Source organism: Pistacia vera, unplaced genomic scaffold, assembly GCF_008641045.1.
Source record: "Pistacia vera cultivar Batoury unplaced genomic scaffold, PisVer_v2 Contig833, whole genome shotgun sequence".
Lineage (NCBI taxonomy): Eukaryota > Viridiplantae > Streptophyta > Magnoliopsida > Sapindales > Anacardiaceae > Pistacia > Pistacia vera.
This window is the reverse complement of record NW_022196705.1, coordinates 358405-377843: the sequence shown is the minus strand read 5'-3', so window position 1 is coordinate 377843 and position 19439 is coordinate 358405.

The window sequence follows — 19439 nt, the reverse complement described above, 5'->3', positions numbered from 1 at the left end:
TGACGTAAAGCCGGATTTTGTCTTGACATTCACACCAACCCACAGATTTAATGATGATTACTTGCGCTCATTTCACTATAAAAAGGGGAAGACCCCTTCATTGAGGGGATTCGGCCTTTTTACACTCTGAACTATCTCTCTCTCTCTCTCTCTCTCTCTCTCTCTCTCTCTCTCTCTCTCTTGTATCTTTGTGTTTACTTTTCCCTAATCATTTGTAAGTTAGTCCACTGTTGCGACCTGACCCACAATACTAATACAACTATCAGTGGACGTAGGGCTTGCTACCTTAGCATCCGAACCACTTTAAAAAGCTCTTATTATTGCATTTACTCTACACGTTATCCGTACCCACGTGTGTCTCTTGGCCAACCAACGTTACGCACGTGTCGATTAGTTGGTGTCAAAATCAGGCATCAACAGTTTGACGCTAGAAGGAGGGCCATATTTAGTGTTCATCCTTCATCAGGAGAATCTCTAACCTACTGGTCCTACAGGAACAAATGGCCTGCCAATCTAAACCTGAGCAAGTCAACCAGCGCGTTGAGGGAGTTCCCCTAACCCAGGGGGATACCTCTTCCAGGGTACTTCCAGTTCCACAAAATGCTACGGTGGATATCCCAGCAGCTTCGCAGCTTGACCCCACCATCAGAAGCTACCTGGAGAGGTTCGACAATATTCTCCAGATGGTCAACCAAAGGCTGGACCGTTTGGACCAAGGCGTGCCATCTAGAACAGCTGGGGTGGTGCACCGCAAAAAATGTCTACAGGTCGCGCAAAAGCACGGCAAAGGGAAATAGCCCGTGCTGCGAGCACTGCAGCGTGTAGACGTAAGGGTAAGCAAGCCTACGAGCTCTAAAGGGCCAGCGAACACAAACCGTGCCCCAGGCAGGGTGCCAGCAAAGTTGAGACTCGGCGAAAAAGTGAATCCCGAGCTGTCCCATGCCACGTCGCAGATGAACCTAAGCAAAAGTGCAGGGCAGGGTGATTCTTATCACCGCCAACAGAACGATCCTGATCGTTATCATGCGGGTGGTCCCCACACCTCACGGGGCGGTTCGTACCACCGCGAGGGTCGTAAAAATACCCCGCACCATCCATCGCCTTCACATGCCTCTAGCCAGCATGTGTCGAGAGCAGCCGGAAGTGCCAGTCGAGGAGAAGAGGAGTCCGACCTCCGGACTTTCCTAAACCATAATCGTGAGGGCCGGACTCGCATGGGTGAAAGCAATCCCCAATTGGCTCCGCTACCACAAATTGAGGAGCTGCAGCGAGCTCTGGACAGGCTGAGAGAGCGGCAAAACGAGCAGGCCCATGTCACCTCTGCATCCCCCTTCTCTCTTGAAGTGTTAGTTGCTCCACTCCCACCAGGGTTTAGAATGCCCGACATGCGGCCGTTTGATGGGAACCATGACCCGCAGGATCATTTGTATGAGTTCAACGACTTGATGGAGCTCCACCAGGTTTCGGATCTTGCAAAATGTCGTTGTTTGGCCGTGACTCTAACTTCTCATGCCAAACGGTGGTTAAGGTCGCTCCCAGCGGGATCGATTAGTTCGTGGCCTCAGATGAGCACGACGTTCCTACGGCATTTCCAAGCAAATCGAAAGTTTTCGATGCCTTTGACCTATCTCAGCAACATAAGGCAAGAAATGGATGAATCCCTACAATCCTACATCGACCGTTTCCACAAGGAACTCAACAAGGTGGCTCATGCCCCCGAAGAGTCCATCCGAACACTCATAATAGTTGGAGTTCGTCCGCAAATTGACTTGTGGAAAGAATTACAAGCTGAGGACGATGTTTCCCTCACCAGATTCTATAACCTCGCGGAGAAATACCTCAGGATAGAAAATTCGCTAGCGGCACTCCGCCGTCGCGACTCCGGTGCTTCTGGCAGTATGTTTTAAAGCCGAAGAGCTGATCGCGGGGGGGCTGCCGATGATCAGCGAAAAGGGAAGAAACCTCGCTACGAGCCCAGAAAGTCCTATGCACCTGTTCCTCGTCGTGATCGCGACAGGCACCAATATACTCCACTGAACGCCTCTGTATCCGCTATTCTTGATAAATCCGAAGAAGCCAGTCTGCTCGGAGAGCCCGAGCCCATGAAAACCCCTACGACAGCCAGAAATAATAAAAAGTACTGTCATTACCATTGGGACAATGGGCACCATACTGATGAGTGTCGAGCTCTGAAGCAAGCAATCGAAAAGCTTATCAAGAAGGGGCATTTCAAGGAATACATCGATGACTCTGCTCCCTCAAAAGAGAAAGATCAGGGGGAGCCGAGTAAGAAGCGCCGTGATCAGAAAGGGGTATTCAGTCTCAATTTGATTTTTGGGGGGCCGCACCTCGTTGGGAATTCGCGAGGTGTCCAAGAAATGTATGCTTGCGAAGCACATCATGACTCCATTAGAGTAATGAATGCGGATCAACGACCACGAAAGGTTCGCAGGGAGGTGGAAATCTCCTTCTCTGAACAGGATGCAGCCAGGTTGCATCATCCCCACGACGACGCCCTTGTAATCACTCCCTTGATAGGGCGCTATAACACCCAGAGAATGTTAGTGGATAACGGAAGTGCTGTGAACATCCTGTTCGCATCCACTTTTGAAAGAATGAATCTGGACCAAGCTGACCTGAAGCCCGCCTCGTTCCCGCTATACGGATTCACGGGAGACCATCTACTCCCCAAGGGAACAATCTCACTACCAGTCACGCTGGGCGATTTTGACGAAGTGACCAAAGTAATTGAGTTCTTAGTGGTGGATTGCCCATCAGCCTTCAATGGGATCCTCGGGCGACCTCTGCTAAGACAATTCAAGGCAGTCACTTCAATTTACCATCTGAAGATGAAGTTCCCCACCCCGACAGGGATCGGGGAAATCAGTGGGTCTCAGCGCGCATCGCGCGACTGCTATGTAAAAGCGATCCAGATGGTGTACAAAGGAAAGGGCACCGCACGTGGCAATCACAGGCAGGCCATGGCGATCAGCAGGGTCGATCCATGATTCGGTCCAGCCGAGGACAACCTAGACCCTCGCATTCAAGGCTGCCCTTCCAGTGGGCCAGTTGAGGACCTGACTGAAGTGATGATCGACCAGAAAGAGCCGAGCAAGGTGTTAAGAGTCTGTAAAAATCTCAATCCCCAGCTCGCTACCAAGCTAACAGGCTTCCTCAGGGAAAACATCGATGTGTTCGCATGGTCGCACGTAGATATGATCGGGATCAGCCCAGATGTCATTTGCCATACATTAAATATCGATAGTGAAGCCAAACTAGTTCGCCAGAAACGAAGAGCGATGGATCCAGAGCGGTACTCCACCCTAAAGCTAGACGTGGACAACTCCTTAATAACGGATCCATTCGGGAGGCACTATACCCGATCTGGGTCGCCAACCCGGTCCTGGTAAAGAAGCCCAATGGCAAGTGGCGAACCTGCGTCGACTTCAGCGACCTCAACAAAGCTTGCCCTAAAGACAGCTTCCCCTTGCCAAGAACTGACCAGCTCATGGATGCCACCTCGAGACACGAGCTGCTAAGTTTCATGGACGCATACTCGGGGTATAATCAGATTTTGATGTATGCACCAGACGAAGAGCACACATCTTTTATTACAGATCGGGGACTGTATTGCTATAAGGTCATGCCCTTCGGCGTCAAGAACGCTGGCGCGACCTACCAGCGGCTAGTTAACCGGATGTTCTCCGACCAGATTGGCAAGTCAATGGAGGTCTACGTAGATGACATGTTGGTCAAATCCCATGTCGCTTCAAATCACGTAGCGCATCTCGCAGAGATCTTTGATATCCTCCGACTGTATAGAATGAAACTGAACCCACTTAAGTGTTCGTTCGGGGTATCCTCGGGTAAGTTCCTAGCGTACATGGTTAACCAGCAGGGAATAAAAGTCAACCCTGAAAAAATTCAAGCTCTCCTCGATATGGAAAGCCCGACCAGCAAAAAACAGGTCATGAGTCTTAACAGGCAGATAGCGGCACTTAGTCGTTTCATATCGAGGTTAAAAAATCGCTGCTTGCCGTTTTTCAATGTTCTAAAGGCCAATAAGAAATTTGAATAGACTCCCGAATGCGAACAGGCGTTCCAGAGTATAAAAGAACACCTCGGGAAGCCACCTCTCCTCTCCAAGCCTCTTCCACAAGAGATTTTGCCCCTGTACCTATCCGTTTCTCAGTTCACGATCAGTGCAGCCTTAGTTCGAGAAGAGGAAAAAGTTCAATGGCCTGTTTACTATGCGAGCAAGCACCTATCGGATGCTGAGATACGATATCCAGAAATGGAACGATTAGCCTATGCCCTACTGATTGCTTCCAGAAAGTTGCGACCTTACTTCCACGCCCATACGATCCACGTAATGACCAATTACCCCCTCAGGCAGGTCCTTCAGAAGCCAGAAGCCAGAAGACTCGGGTAAACTGCTTAAATGGGCCATGTAATTAAGCTAGTTTGACCTGAAGTACAAGCCCAAGTCGACCATCAAAGGGCAAGCTGTTGCTGACTTCATTTCAGAATTCTCTTATCTCCAGAATGAGTCAGAGCAACAGCCCAGCGAAGCCATCCAAGAGACCATTCAGAACCTATCGACCTGGAACCTCTATGTCGATGGGTCATCGACCAGGAAAAGGGTAGGAGCAGGCCTCCTCCTCTTGAGTCCCGAAGGGGCTTGCATTCACGGCATCCTGCAGTTCGGATTCAAGGCAACCAACAACGAAGCTGAGTACGAAACTCTGCTCGCTGGATTACGGTTGGCCAGAAAAATGGGCGCAACCACGATCAGCGTCCACAGCGACTCTATGCTGGTCGTCAACCAAATCCTAGGAGAATACCAAGCCAAGGAAGAAAACATGATCCGTTATCTGAAAGAAGCTAAGGCCGCGCTCGAACCGTTTAAGCTCTTCGTGATCACCCAGATCCCCAGAGATAGCAACTCTGTGGCGGATGCCTTGGCAAAGATAGCCTCATCGTTGGACTCGGAGGCACTTGATAGCATTCGTATTCAGTTCATCGAGGCCCCGAGCATCAGCCCAACCGAACAGGCCATAAATGTAACATAATCAGATTCCTGGATGACGCCCATGTACTGGTATCTCAAGGATTGGATCTTGCCCGACGACAAGGTCGAGGCACGGGTCTTGCGAACAAGATCTGCTCGTTACTGTATCATCGGAGACCAGCTGTACAGGCGAGGATTCAGTGTCCCTCTCCTCCGACGTGTGACTAGTGAAGAGGCAGATTATATCATGAGGGAAATTCATGAAAGGATCTGCAGTAATCACACCGCCGCACGATCTCTCGCGAACAAGGTTGTTCGCCAAGGGTATTATTGGCCCCGGATCCAAGAAGATACCCGCAATTTTGTCAAGAGGTGTGACAGGTGTCAGCGGTTCGCGAACATTCCGCGAGCCCCCTCTCACGAGCTGATAACGATGTCTAGCCCCTGGCCATTTTCCATGTGAGGGATCGACCTTATTGGTCCGATGCTAGTCGGAAAATGGGGAGTTAAGTATGCCGTGGTCGCGGTAGACTATTTCACAAAATGGGTGGAAGCTGAACCGCTAGCCGCGATCACGACCAAAAAGCTGAAAGACTTCGTTTTCAAGAATATAGTGTGCCGCTATGGAATTCCTCACACCCTCATCTCAGATAATGGAAAGCAATTCGATAACGAGGAGTTCAAGCAGTTCTGCGACGAGCTAGGCATCCATAAAAAATTTGCCTTAGTCACCAGACCGCAAGCAAATGGCCAAGTTGAAGCTATCAACAAGATCATCAAGCACACTCTAAAGGCCAAACTTGGGGCAGCTAAGGGAAATTGGGCCGATGATCTCCCTGAAGTCTTATGGGCATACAGGACAACTCTGAGAACTTCCACCTTAGAAACGCCCTTTTCGGTAGCCTATGGCTGCGAAGCAATGATTCCTGTGGAGGTAGGAACTGATTCTCTTCGGAGAGACTTATACGATGAGGTTGAAAACGAAGCACTTACGAGAGCGAGTCTGGATCTTGTTGAAGAGCACCGCAGCAAGGCTTTGCTAAGGATAGCAGCCTACCAGCAACGTGCGAAGAGGTTCTTAGATTCAAAGGTCAAGCGAAGAGACTTCCAGGTCGGTGACCTTGTGCTAAAAGAAGTTCTCCTCGGAACCAGGGAACCAAGCGGAGGGGTGCTAGGACCGAACTGGGAAGGTCCGTACCTGATGCGTGATTTCTTACAATGTGCAAAAATAGCAAGTGCACTAGTCGCTCAAGTAATAAAATGATGAGGAGGACATCGTTCCCACGAGGATTGTTAGTAAAGCACTAAGTTTCTTAATGTTATCAAGTTGAAGCAATCGAATTCTTTGGATTGATGGGAGCAAATTTTAATTAAAAAAAAACAACAATGAATTTAAACAAAGATTTAAAACTTAATTAAGAAAGCAAAATGAAAACACGGAATATCAATTCAAGCAAAACAGGTAGGGTTTTGACTTCGTTTGGATTTTTATGGGTTAAACCTAAAAATTACACTATATTCACATTCATGCGCAATGGTTGTAAATCGAATTCACTACTATTTAAACATACCCTCTCGGGCTATGTTTTCCTATCTACCTTATTAACCTTCCGCACCCAACATTGAAGGTTAATATTCTAACTCATTAACATAAGAATCCTAATATGATTTCATTAATTCTTGAATCTATCTCTAGCATCAATACTATAAAAGTTCTAAATTACAGAAATGCCCCTCTGCTTGCTTTTTCGTTAGATTCTTCGATTCTCGGTGCTTTTCCTTGGGAACAAGCTTACTCGTGCTTTATCCTGCTCGGAACTCTCCTATCTTCTGAGATCTGCTAATTTCTGAGTCAAAACTATCCATTTTGTCCTTATTTGCTCAAAATGTCCATTTTAACCTGAAACACAGAAAAGTAAAGAATTAAGCAACAATTCGGTCAAAATGCACTAGAAAGTACCTGAAATTCGACATAAAGGTCTAATAAAAACTGTATAATTTACGGATTATCAACTACCCCCAAACTAAAGAGATGCTCGTCCCCGAGCATCAGTACAAAACTTACGAAAACATAGACAACAAACAAACAAAGACGAAAACACACATACACAACTAAAAAACAAAGGAACAAAACCGACAAAATCCAAATTCCACGTTGAATTGCCTAGAAGTTGCACATGTCTCAAAAATTGTTGAAAAATTATTATCAGGAAATGTTCAACACCCAAGAAGTTATAAGCTACATCGACTCTTCCTCAATCGGTCCACCAAGTAGGTGATCCCCACTTCAATCCACCATTCCAACTTCCCGGATTATTTTATGCAAAAATTGTAAAGTTTATCAATGGTGGCAGACTCCATAACCTAAATATTGAACTACTCTCCTAATAGACTAAACACAGATGATCCAAAAGGTCTTTAAAAGCTTGTAACGTTAGGCTCGGGTCATGGGCTCCAATAAAAGGATAGGAAACAAAGTAAGAGAACTCGGTTTTCCTAAAGCAAAACTAAAATCACATCGAAACCCACACCTTCTCAACACCAATCGACATGTCCATTAATTCACAGCCTTCAAACGCGTATCTTAAAACTTTTGGATACCATAAATGCAGGAGAACTCGTTTAAGGTGTACGTGCCATTGTTAAACCCGAGGTCGCCAAGTACTGCTAGGCAGTTTTTAAGGCGGGTTCTGGTTTCTAGGCAGTATACCCTTAAACTAGGCAGCATTGTGTTTATTTTTTTTATTTTTTATTTTATTTATTTATTTATTTTATTTTTCTAACACAATCAATTGAATTGAATTGAGGTACTACCTCTTTGTTTTTTATTCTTTTCTCTCAACCCCCACATCATTCTTTTGGTCTCTTCTTCATTTTTCTTCTCTTAACCCCCAAACTATTCTTTTGCTCATTTGTACACCGTCTCGTTCTTTGTTTTGCACTAGGACCGAATTCTCCTAAGGGTACGATAAAGTGTTTAGGGTAAAAGGATTGACATTTTTGTTGTTTTCCAAGAAAAATAAAACAAAATTCATACGGCTCAAATGGTGACAAGGGATAATTTCATTCATGGTCGGCTAGAAAGGCTCAAACGTCCAAAAAAAAATGCCTAAATCATCTCCTCAACCATGTCTAATCCTAGAATTTCGCCTCAAGCATTTCTCAACTAGGTTCAGAGTCCACCAACATTATCAAGACTTTACCTAATCGTATAAATGAATCTAAGCATGCTGAAAAAATGAAAATGGTGGTTGAACCACTCAACAAACCTCAATCAAAATCCAGTCAATAAACATAAACTTGAAGCAATGCTTAACATTTCTCAACAATAAAAATTCAACAATCCTATTCTCATCTTGATTTATACAAATCATCATCGGCAAAAAAAGAAACAACCAACAGAAACAAAAAGAAAATAAATTTTCTTTTTCAGTAGTTTAAGGTGTACGTGCGTTGTTAAACCCGAAGTCGCCAAGTGCTGCTAGGCAGTTTTTAAGGCGGTTACTGGTTTCCGCCAATAACCTTAAATAATTTTTTTTTTTTTTTTTTTTTTTTTTTTTTTTTTTTTTTTTGTTTTTTGCAGTTTAGGGGTATGTGGCGTTGTTAAACCCGAAGTCGCCAAGTACTGCTAGGCAATTTTTAAGGCGGTTACTGGTTTCCAGCCAATATACCCTTAAACTCGGTTTTAAGACTATTCCTTACCCCCAACTAAACATGACATTGTCCCCAATGTTCCCTTATGCACAAATTAGGAATAGAGAATAATACAAAAATTAATAAAGGTACAGATGCCCCTGGTTAATTCATGAATTGTCGCTCCACAATGATCACCCGTTCTCGACTTTTCATCATCCAAAATCTGTCAAAACAATAAAACTTGGTGTCCCTTATGTTAGAACGAATTCAAACTAACTTGAAAATATTACACCTAATCTCGTCCTTTCACAACTACAAATTAAAAAACAACTAACAACTAACATGATAACAAAATCCAACAAAATAAACTGAGTTTAAAGTTTCAATGGGCACAAAATTATGAAAACATTTAACAAACATAAAACATAAACAGGTGCTCCATTCAGTCTTGTTCTTCCTCTCTTCTTCTTCTTCTTCCTCGTCTTCCTCTCTTCCTCTGAGCCCCATTCATCCGAGTTCCTTCGACCCATTGGTATGCTGAAGTGTTAACATTAAGCTCCTTGAAGCTATGTGTCAGTAGTTCATGCATCCTCTCTGTCCGCTCCACCATCCAATCCTGACGTTCTTCATATATTTCATCAGGCCCATCATTTCTTGCATCATCTCTTTTTTGTGAACCTGTGGAGCTGGATGATGTGGCAGGCTTGTTCTCTGCCTTTTTGCCCCTGCTCTGGTTGCACAGCTTCCGTTCGGTCAAGGTGTTTCTTGAAATAGTCTGTATCTAGAATTGGACTAGCATGAATACGCGCTCTCATCTTGAACCTTAACCCCAGCGTTTAGGCACAAAGCTTGATGAGATGTGGGAAACGTAACTTGCTCGCCCCTGTTTGGATGCTAGCTTGACACTATTAAAAATGATGTCTCCTACATCCATACTCTTCCCCTGTGGCAATAGAGTAGAGCAACATTGCCTTCTCATGAGTCACTGTGCTGTAGTGCGATTCCGCATTAATTTAGCACAGACAAAGTACTGCCATAGCTTACGCATTGGTATCAACTGCGTTCCTTTGAGTGTCTTCTTTTGTTTCTTAGACACTTCCCATGCTGCCCCAGGTTTCGCAATGACCGGTAGGATAATATCATCATCAAATTATGATCTTTGAACTCCACATACTGATCATTGAAAATTTCGGGCAAGTTATAGAACCTGTTGATTTCCCTTGCCGTAAATTTCTCACCTCCCCCTCGTACAAACACAGTATCTTCATGACATTCCAGGAGATGGCATAGAACTCCCTCACCAACGGTTCTACAGCCAGAACTTCAGGAGCACGCATGAACTTTCCCAGCTTCTCCCTCTACTCCAGTCCAAAGCTTGTTTTGCGGTCAATCCACGCTCAGGATGAACCCCTTATCCTTTCGTTGGATTACCGCCTCATATCGTTTACGGGCTTCGTCTTTCACAACACCGTTGTCAATACTCTTTCCCTTACTCTTACTCTTTCCCTTGTACGGTTGCTTAACCTTCGAGCCATTTTTCCAACTAAGTTCCAATCCAAAATTTTAACCCCAAAATTCAGTCCTAATTCTACACAATCACTTCCAACCTGCAAAAACAACCCACACTTCCAAAATTTCAATTCACCCCCAAACTACAAATTTTCGATTTCACCCAAAAACTTCAAAATTTCAACCCCCATACTCCAAACAATCACCACTGCACAACCATTCTTCTTCAAACACAATCACAACTCAACATCCACAAAACACTCTCTCATTCAATCGCACAAAATTTTTAGATCTATGCTTAGTAACTTGAAATTTTTCGAATTTAGCTTTGGGTTGTTGAGATCTTACCACAATGAGGAGTGTGCACCACCAATTGAGCAGAAATGACCCAGATTGAAAAGCCCCAAATTTTTTATTCAAAAATTTTCGTGAAATTTTCGCGAAAATTGTTGTTAAAAAGGATTGTTTTGGTGTTAGTGATGTTGTGAGTTAGAAATTTTGTTGGAAAAGCAAATGGAAGCAAAAGATTGAAGTTTGAAAATTTTCTCTCAACTCAAAATGCAAGGCCGTGAAAATGAAAAGAATAAAGCGAGTATTTATAGAAAAGGCTCGTCGCCGCGGCGAAGTTCATCATTCATAAACTTAATAAATTTCTAGGTTTCGCCGCGCGAAGAGGAGACTTCGTTGCGCGACGTTCTTCATTTTGAACCCTAAAAATTTCCCAGGTTTCGCCGCGGCGAAGAAAAATTCTTCGCCGGGGCGAAAACTTCCCGAGAGTACAAGGCTTACTTCGCCTCGGTGAAGAAAATTTCTTCGCCGCAGCGAAATGCCTTAGCCAATTTTTCACCAAATAATTCACTTTCTTCGCCGCGGTGACAACAATTTCTCGCCGCGGCGAAATCCTCCAAGCTAACTCTTCTTTCAGTTTGCTTCGCCGCGCGAAGAATTTTCTTCGCCCCGGCAGTCTGGAACATTTCATACCTTTCTTTGGCTCACGACTTCACCTGAAACACCCAAAAACAAAAACATCAAATTTTATACAAACTCATAAGAAATTAAATAAATTCGAACAACCAAAATTAAAGCAAAAAGTTAAAAACACTTGGGTTGCCTCCCAAAACCTTGTTTATAGTCGGAAGCTTGATTCTCTCCATCCTTAGGTTGGATGTCCAGCCGGATTGGGATGAAGTTGCAACTCATCACCCCCTCAATGTATGGCTTCAACCTCTGTCCATTAACCGTGAAAGTGCCCTTTTCTTCATGTGGACTTCCACTGCTCCGGATGCATGGATCTTCGTAATAGTGAATGGTCCGGACCATCTAGACTTAATTTTCCGGGGAAAAGCCTAAGTCTAGAGTTGAACAACAATACCTTCTGTCCAACTTCAAAAGCCTTGACCCGGATGTGTTGTCGTGCCACCTTTTTGTCTTTTCTTTATAATTCCGGGCATTTTCATATCTTCGAGACGAAACTCATCAAGTTCGTTCAAAGTCAGCATTCTCTCTTCTCCCGCGGCTTTCAAGTCCATGTTCAACTGCTTGACGGCCCAGTATGCCTTATGTTCAAGTCCTACCGGCAAGTGGCATGCTTTCCCATAAACCAATCTGAATGGAGACATACCAATCGGGGTTTTGAAGGCAGTTCAATAAGCCCATAAAGCATCGTCCAACTTCCGTGACCAATCCTCCTCGAGGCATTACTTTTTTTCTAAAATCCCTTTAGTTCTCTATTCGACAGTTCCACTTGCTTGCTCGTTTGTGGACGGTAGGGTGTGCAACTCTATGTGTCACTCCATACTTACTCAACAGTGCATCCATTTGCCTATTGCAAAATGCGATCCTCCAACCTAATGATTGCTCGTGGTACCCCAAACCTTGAGAAAATATTCTTCCTCACAAAATTAATCACCACCCTAGCATCATTGTTGCAATGCAACTGCCTCAACCTACTTCGACACTAATCCACCGCACCAAGATATAGGTTTCCCAAAAACTTGGGAAGGGACCCATGAAATCTATCCCCCAAACGTCAAAAATTTCAACCACCAGATGTTGTTCAACGGCATCTCATCTCTTTTTGAAATATTCCCATCCGTTGACATTGTCACACTCTTGAATCATCCGGAAGGAATCCTTAAGAGGGTTGCCAATAAAACCCAGATTGTAACACCTTGCTGCTGTTCTAGCTCCCCCAAAATGGCCACCACTTCCTTTTCATGACAATGCCTTAAAATGCTCTCCATTTCTTCCTCCGGGACACATCTTCGTATCATTTGATCAGTACAGTGTCTGTACGAACGGCTCTTCCAAAGTAGTACTTTAAATCTGAGAAAATTTTTTCTTCTGTTGATATGTCATACCACTTGGGAGCACCCTTGATGAACATAATTTACAAAATCCGCATACCATGGTGCTTCTTCTTCCACTCTCATCAGCTTCTCATCCGAAATGTTTCTCTAATTGGCATTTCCTCCTCATTTCCCTGATTGTCTCTCAATTCTCGCACGTGATCAGCTACCACATTTTCGACCCCTTCTTGTCTTGAATTTCCAACCTCAACTCTTGAAGTAGTAAAATCCATCTTATCAACCGAGATTTTGCTTCTTGCTTTGCCAATAGGTGTCTGAGTGCTGAAGGTCGTGTATACGATCACCTTCGCACCTAATAAGTAAGAACGAAACTGTTAAAAGCAAAACACAGCCAATAATTCTTTTCAGTGGTGGTGTAATTCAGTTGTGCATCAACGAGTGTCTTGCTAGCATACTGAATTACATGCAACACTTTATTTTTCCTCTGTCCTAATACTACCCCTAAGCAAAGTCACTAGATCACACATTATTCGAAAGGCAGTCCCCAATCGGACTGCAATAATAGGTGCAGATACTAGTAATTTTTTTAGAGTTAGGAAGGCATCATGCAATCATCATTAAAATCAAAACAACATCTTTATTCAATAGATTGCAAAGGGGTTTAGAAATCTTAGAAAAATCCTTGATGAAGCGTCTGTAAAACCCCGCATGCCCAAGAAACTTCGGACTGCCTTGACATTTGATGGTGGTGGTAGCTTCTCAATCACTTCTGTCTTTGCTCGTCAACTTCAATCCCATCCTTCGAAATCCTATGCCCGGCACTATTCCCTTTTGGACCGAAGTGACATTTCTCCCAATCAGCACACCAAGTTTGTCTCCTTACATCGCTGCAAAACAAGAGAAAGATTAGTGTAGCGTTATCAAATGATGAGCCAAAAACTGAAAAATCATCCATGAAGACTTCTATAAACCGTTCCACCTGTCTCCAAAGATTGACATCATGCATCTTTGGAATGTTGCTGGTGCATTGCATAACCCAAATGGCATCCGTCGGTAAGCAAAGTGCCATAGGGGCAAGTGAAGGTCGTTTTTCTCTTATCCTCAGGAGCTGGCAATTTGGTTATTCCTGAATACCCATCTAAAAACAATAATAGGCATGTCCGCCAACCTCTCAACATCTGATCAATGAAGGGTAATGGGAAATGATCCTTCCTTGTCGCCTCATTTAGTTTACGGTAATCAATGCATACTCTCAACCGTCACCATCCTTGTTGGTATCAACTCATTACTCTCATTCTCACTACCGTGATCCCTCTTTCTTCGAAACCACTTTTACCGGGCTCACCCATGGACTATCGGAATTGGATAAATAATCCCCGCATCTAGAGTTTCACGACCTCCTTTCTCACCACCTCCTTCATTGAAGGATTCATCTCCGTTGTGGTTGTACCCTAGGCTTAATGTCATCCTCCATGAGAATCTTATGCATGCAAAATGATGGTGAGATACCTCTATGTCCGAAATGGTCCATCCAATTGCTAGTCTATGTCCCCTCAACATCTAATAATCAACTCCTCTTCCTAATGCTTCAAATCTGACCTATAATCACTGGAAAAGTTTCTGAGTCTCCAAGATAGACATTGAGGTGAGGTGTAAAGGTTTCAGTTCAAGCCTTGGAGCTTCTTTATTTTTCTCATTTGCCTTCTCCTTGTCAAAATCAAAATCCTCAAATTCTATATCTTGACTATCCTCAATGGTTGAAGTGCTTCTAACATCTAGCACAATCATTACTTGCTGATTCTTCTACCTCTACTGTTTTCGATTGGCTATACCGCTTCTAGAGGTAATTCTGTGATGTTTTCTTCCATGGATTCCACAACAAGTTTATCCACCACATCGACACTAAAGCATGAATCCGCTTCAGACGGAAACTTCATTGCATCAAAAACATTGAAAGTTACTGTTCATCTTGAACCCTCACAGTAACTTTCCTTCCTGCACATCAATCAGTGCTCTCCCGTGGCTAAAAATGGCCGACCCAAAATGAGAGGAATTCTTATCCTCTTCCATGTCCACACCACAAAGTCTGCTGAAAAATTATCTTCCCCACCTTCACTAATACATCTTCAACTATCCCCCTCGGGTGCTTTATGACCTATCCGCTAGTTGCAACACATTGTCGTTGGCTTCACTTCACTAATTCCCAATCTCCTGAAAACAGAAAAGGGCTCAAATTAATACTAGCTCCTAGATCACATAGAACACGATCAAAAGCAAATCCCCATAACACAAGGAATAGTAAAACTCCCTGGATCTTTGAGCTTCAGGGTAATTTTTTCTGGAGGATGGCACTGCACTCTTTCGTGAGCATTACCGTTTCCTCATCTTCTAACTTCCTTTTGTTCGAAAGATTCCTTTGGAACTTCGCATAACTCGGCATTTGCTGTAATGCATCTGCAAAAGGAATGTTAATATGCAATTTTTAAAAATTTCAATGAACTTTGAAAATTGCTTATCCTGATTCTTTTTCTTCAATCTCTAAGGAAAAGGCACGGGTGGGGTGTGATGTGCTAATTCTGTGGTATCTCGGGGAATGGCAATTTCTCCTTCTTCTTTTGCCTTTCTTCCTCTTTCTTTTTCTCTTCCCCAAATCACCTGGTTTCTCTCACAATGATCCTTCATCAATTCTCTCTTCAATCTTCCCTTCCGGTTGCTCAACCTCTTTGGTAAGTTGTTCTACTTCTCCCAAAGCTGTCCACTTCTCAAAATTATGGCATTTGCTTGTTCACGTGGGTTAGTCATTGTATTGCTCGGTAGAGAACCCTGCGGTCTATCATTCAGCTTCTCGACCATTGGCCCATCTGTACCTCAAGATTCTGAATGGACGCCCTTGGTTTCTAAAATTTGTCCTCATCTCATTCATGAACCCGTGGTCTCTTGCATGAATTTACCAAACATATCCTCCAACTTCGTCACTCTTTATCTCCCGGTTGATGGTCACCCCTAGTTGGTTATTTGGAACTGGCCTCTGGTTCCATTGGTTATTTTGCTAGTTCTGATTCCCCAAGCCAGATTTGGATATTTCTCCACCCTGGGTTGTATGTGTTGGAGTATGGTTGTTCGTTGTCTCTGATTTCCTACCAAGAATTCACTTCTCGTTGATGAAGATGACGAGCAAATGTGTTTCCTTGACACTCGCTGCTCACATGGTTTCCTGCACAAAAATCACATGATAGTTGAGGTGCTTGTATAGAGTTTACCTGCATAGTTCCCAACTGTTTTTGAAGTGCAGTGAGTTGGGCTGAGTGGCTGTAAAGGCTCAACTTCATGAAGACCCGAAGATTTCCTCGTTGTGACTCTCTCATTGGTCTTTGATAGTTGTTGCTTGCCAAAACCTCAAGCAACTCATACGCCTCCTCTGGTGTCTTATTCTGCACCCCTCCTGAAGCTGCATCCACCATGGTTTGCACATTACCATCAAACCATTGTAAATTTGGACTTGAAGCCAAACTGGCAGACCATGGTGTGGACACTCCTTATTACTCCTTGTATCTCTCCCAAGCCTCGTACATACCGGCATCATCTTGGAGAAATGATGATATCATTCTCAATTTCGCTGACTTAGTTGGGGAAGAACTTGGTCAGGAATTTATGTGCTAGATCATTCCAGTTGTTATTGTTCCCGTGGTAATGCCATTAACCACCCTTTGCTTTATCTCCCAATGAGAATGGGAAACACCGCAGCCTAATAGCATCATCCGACACTCCATTTGACTTGAAGGTGTCGCAAATTTCAGGAAATTTGCAATGTGTTGATTCGGATCTTCCTTCAAATCACCGTTGAATCTAACAGACTGTTGGATCATCTGATGATTGTCGGCTTGATCTCGAAGTTGTTTGCTTGTACTGTAGGTCTAGTAATACTTGACCCACTTCCGTTCACTGTGGGAACTGAAAATTCCCTCAGTGTCCTGTTTTCTTGTTCAGCCATTTCTACAACAACTCTTCGATTCTGCAGTAAGATTTTCTCTTTCCTTCTCTCTCTCTGTTACGTCTTCTCACGGTCCCTCAAGCTCAAGGTCAACAGGAACCACTGGTTGACGCTTGCTCTTCGCATAAACTGAAGAACCAAGTGAAAGAAAAGTGAGATCACAACTCTAATGAAAATAAAAACAAAAATTAAAACTTCAATCTAGCTAAACTTAAGGAAAACTCAATGTTAACTTAAAACAATCCCGACAGACGCGCCAAAACTTGATGCGTGATTTCTACAACATGCAAAATAGCAAGTGCACTAGTCGCTCAAGTAAAATGATGAGTAGGATATCGTTCCACGAGGATTGTAGCAAAGCACTAAGTCCTAATGTTATCAAGTTGAAGCAATCGAATTCTTTGGATGGTGGGAGCCAATTTAATTAAAAAAACAACAATGAATTTAAACAAAGATTTAAAACTTAATTAAGAAAGCAAAATGAAAACACGGATATCAATTCAAGCAAAACGGGTAGGTTTTGACTTCGTTGGATTTTTTGGGTTAAACCTAAAAATTACACTATACCATTCATGCGCAATTGTAAATTGAATTCACTAATATGTTAAACAACCCTCTCGGGCTATGTTTTCCTATTCATCCTTATTAACCTTCCGCACCCAACAAATTGAAGGTTATAATTCTAAACTCATTAACCATAAGAATCCTAATATGATTTCATTATTCTTGTCTATCTCTAGCATCCAATACATAATGGTGATTACCCAAGAAGCCTAACATGAATTATTTCTCAATCTCATCATGTTCATCACATACAGCATTCAAAATCAGAGTAACAACAACCAAACATATTCATATGAAAATAACACACTCAAACACTTAACCCATTTAAATCCAAACTACCATCAAAACCCTAACCCAAATATTAGTTCATAGCTAAATCAATAACACAAAACGAAAAACGGAAATAACAGTTTCAACATAATGAAACTGAGATGAAAGATAAGAAATTTCCCCAAAAGATGAATCCTTTAGTCAAAATCCGAATCTTCTCCCTTTAACAAACCAAAAAGCTAAAAGTTTTACTAAAAAAAATGTAAAAATAGCTAACCCTAAAAAGATGAAGACCCCTGGGAAAAAGGCTAAGTTTTTCTTTTATACTTAGTCCAAATAACCCAGCCAAAAAAAAAAAAAAAAACGCACAACACGAAACTGTGTGTTTAACAAAACTGAATAATATGACTGTCGCCGCGGCGAAGAATGAAGCAGACACATTCGTCCCTGGCTTACTTCACCGCGGCGAAGACAATTCCTTCGTCGAGGCGAAGCTTCTTGAAAAGTTTTGAAATTACAGAACTGCCCCTCTGCTTGCTTCTTCGTTCGATTCTTCGATTCTCGGTGCTCTTCCTTGGGAACAAGCTTCATCGTGCTTTATCCTGCTTCGGAACTCTCCTATCTTCTGAGATCCACTAATTTATGAGTCAAAACTATCCAATTTTATCCTTATTTGCTCAAAATGTCCATTTTAACCTGAAACACGAAAAATAAAGAATTAAGCAACAATTCAGGTCAAAATGCACTAGAAAGTACCTGAAATCCGACATAAAGGTCTAATAAAAACTGTATAATTTACAGATTATTAGTACCGGGTCGACAAGGTGATCAGACCGGGGACTTACCATCTCAAAAGACTGAACGGTTCCAAAGTACCCCAGCTTAGAATGCCGAGCACCTCCGGCCATACTATCAGTAATCCCGAACTCGGCTCTCATTGTAAATTAGCTTTTGATTTTGTTAGTTTCCTTTTTCTTGTAAAATATTGCCTTGTTCGCTTGTAACAATTCACATGTAATATTGTCTATGTAAACGAACTGAACTATAAACTGCACTCATGTATGATTAAGCGAACAGCAATTGAAAGCAAAATGTATTTCATTTATGTACAACAAAAACTGTTAAGACCCTATTAATTCCTATTGAGTTGGCCTCGTCGCACTATGCCTGGTCGATAGGGGGATTCTTCGAAGCAGGACCCGAACCCTCTGCCTGGTCGGATCCTCGGGCGGTTGCTGCTTTATCATCTTCCATCGCCAAGGTCTGCAAGGCTTCCTGCCACTCCCTCGGGAGGTCGGACATATCCAGATCTAGGTTCTTTGGTCGCAGGGCGTAGATGGACCCGATCGCCCAGTCGACAGCCTTATCCTCGACCTCCTCTGATTGGCTCTGCATTTCTTCAGTCAGGGAAGCAACTTTTCCCTGACTCTCCTGGAGCTCGGCCTCAAGAGCTAGCCTTCCCTTTTCGGAGGCCTTCATTTCTTGTTCTACTCGTTGAGCCCGTATTAAGGTCGTCCGGAGCTCCTGATCCTTCTCTCCGACCTCCTTGGAGAGTCTAGCGGTTGTCCTCTGAAGCTCTTTTACTTCCTCCACGCGTCGCTCAAGCTCCGTCTTTTGAAAGTCGACTGTACGTATAGCGACCGTCCTTTGGTTCAAGTATCTGTTCGCTGCCTCAACAGACAGCGCTCTTTTCGTTTCGACATCCTCCAGGCTCTGTTTGAGCTTCGCAATCTCCTCTTTCAGATCATTTTCCCCCTTCGCGGCCCCTAGCCGAGCTTTCTCCATGGACATCCTCATGGCGAGCAGAGCCTGCGAACAAGAAGTGAGTTAGAATGAAAATGGCGGACAAACTCTTTAAGAACAGTTCATTCACCTTGCTTAGATGTTGAAACGACGTGGTCATCAGGTCAACATCGCCTGTATCGGCGAACTCATCGTATGACTCCGATAGTCCACACTCAAGTAGAGAGTAGACTATCGGCTGCAGGTATTCGGGCAGGTTCCCCAGCGCATCCAGCACTAGTGTGCCCTTCGCCTTGTCGGCAGCAACCATCTCGTCCGCGGGTTCCTTGCCTGACCTCCTTCCGACGTCCCATCGCGAACTCAGGTGTTCACCCTCAGATTCGGTCTCTGACTCGTCGATCTGAAT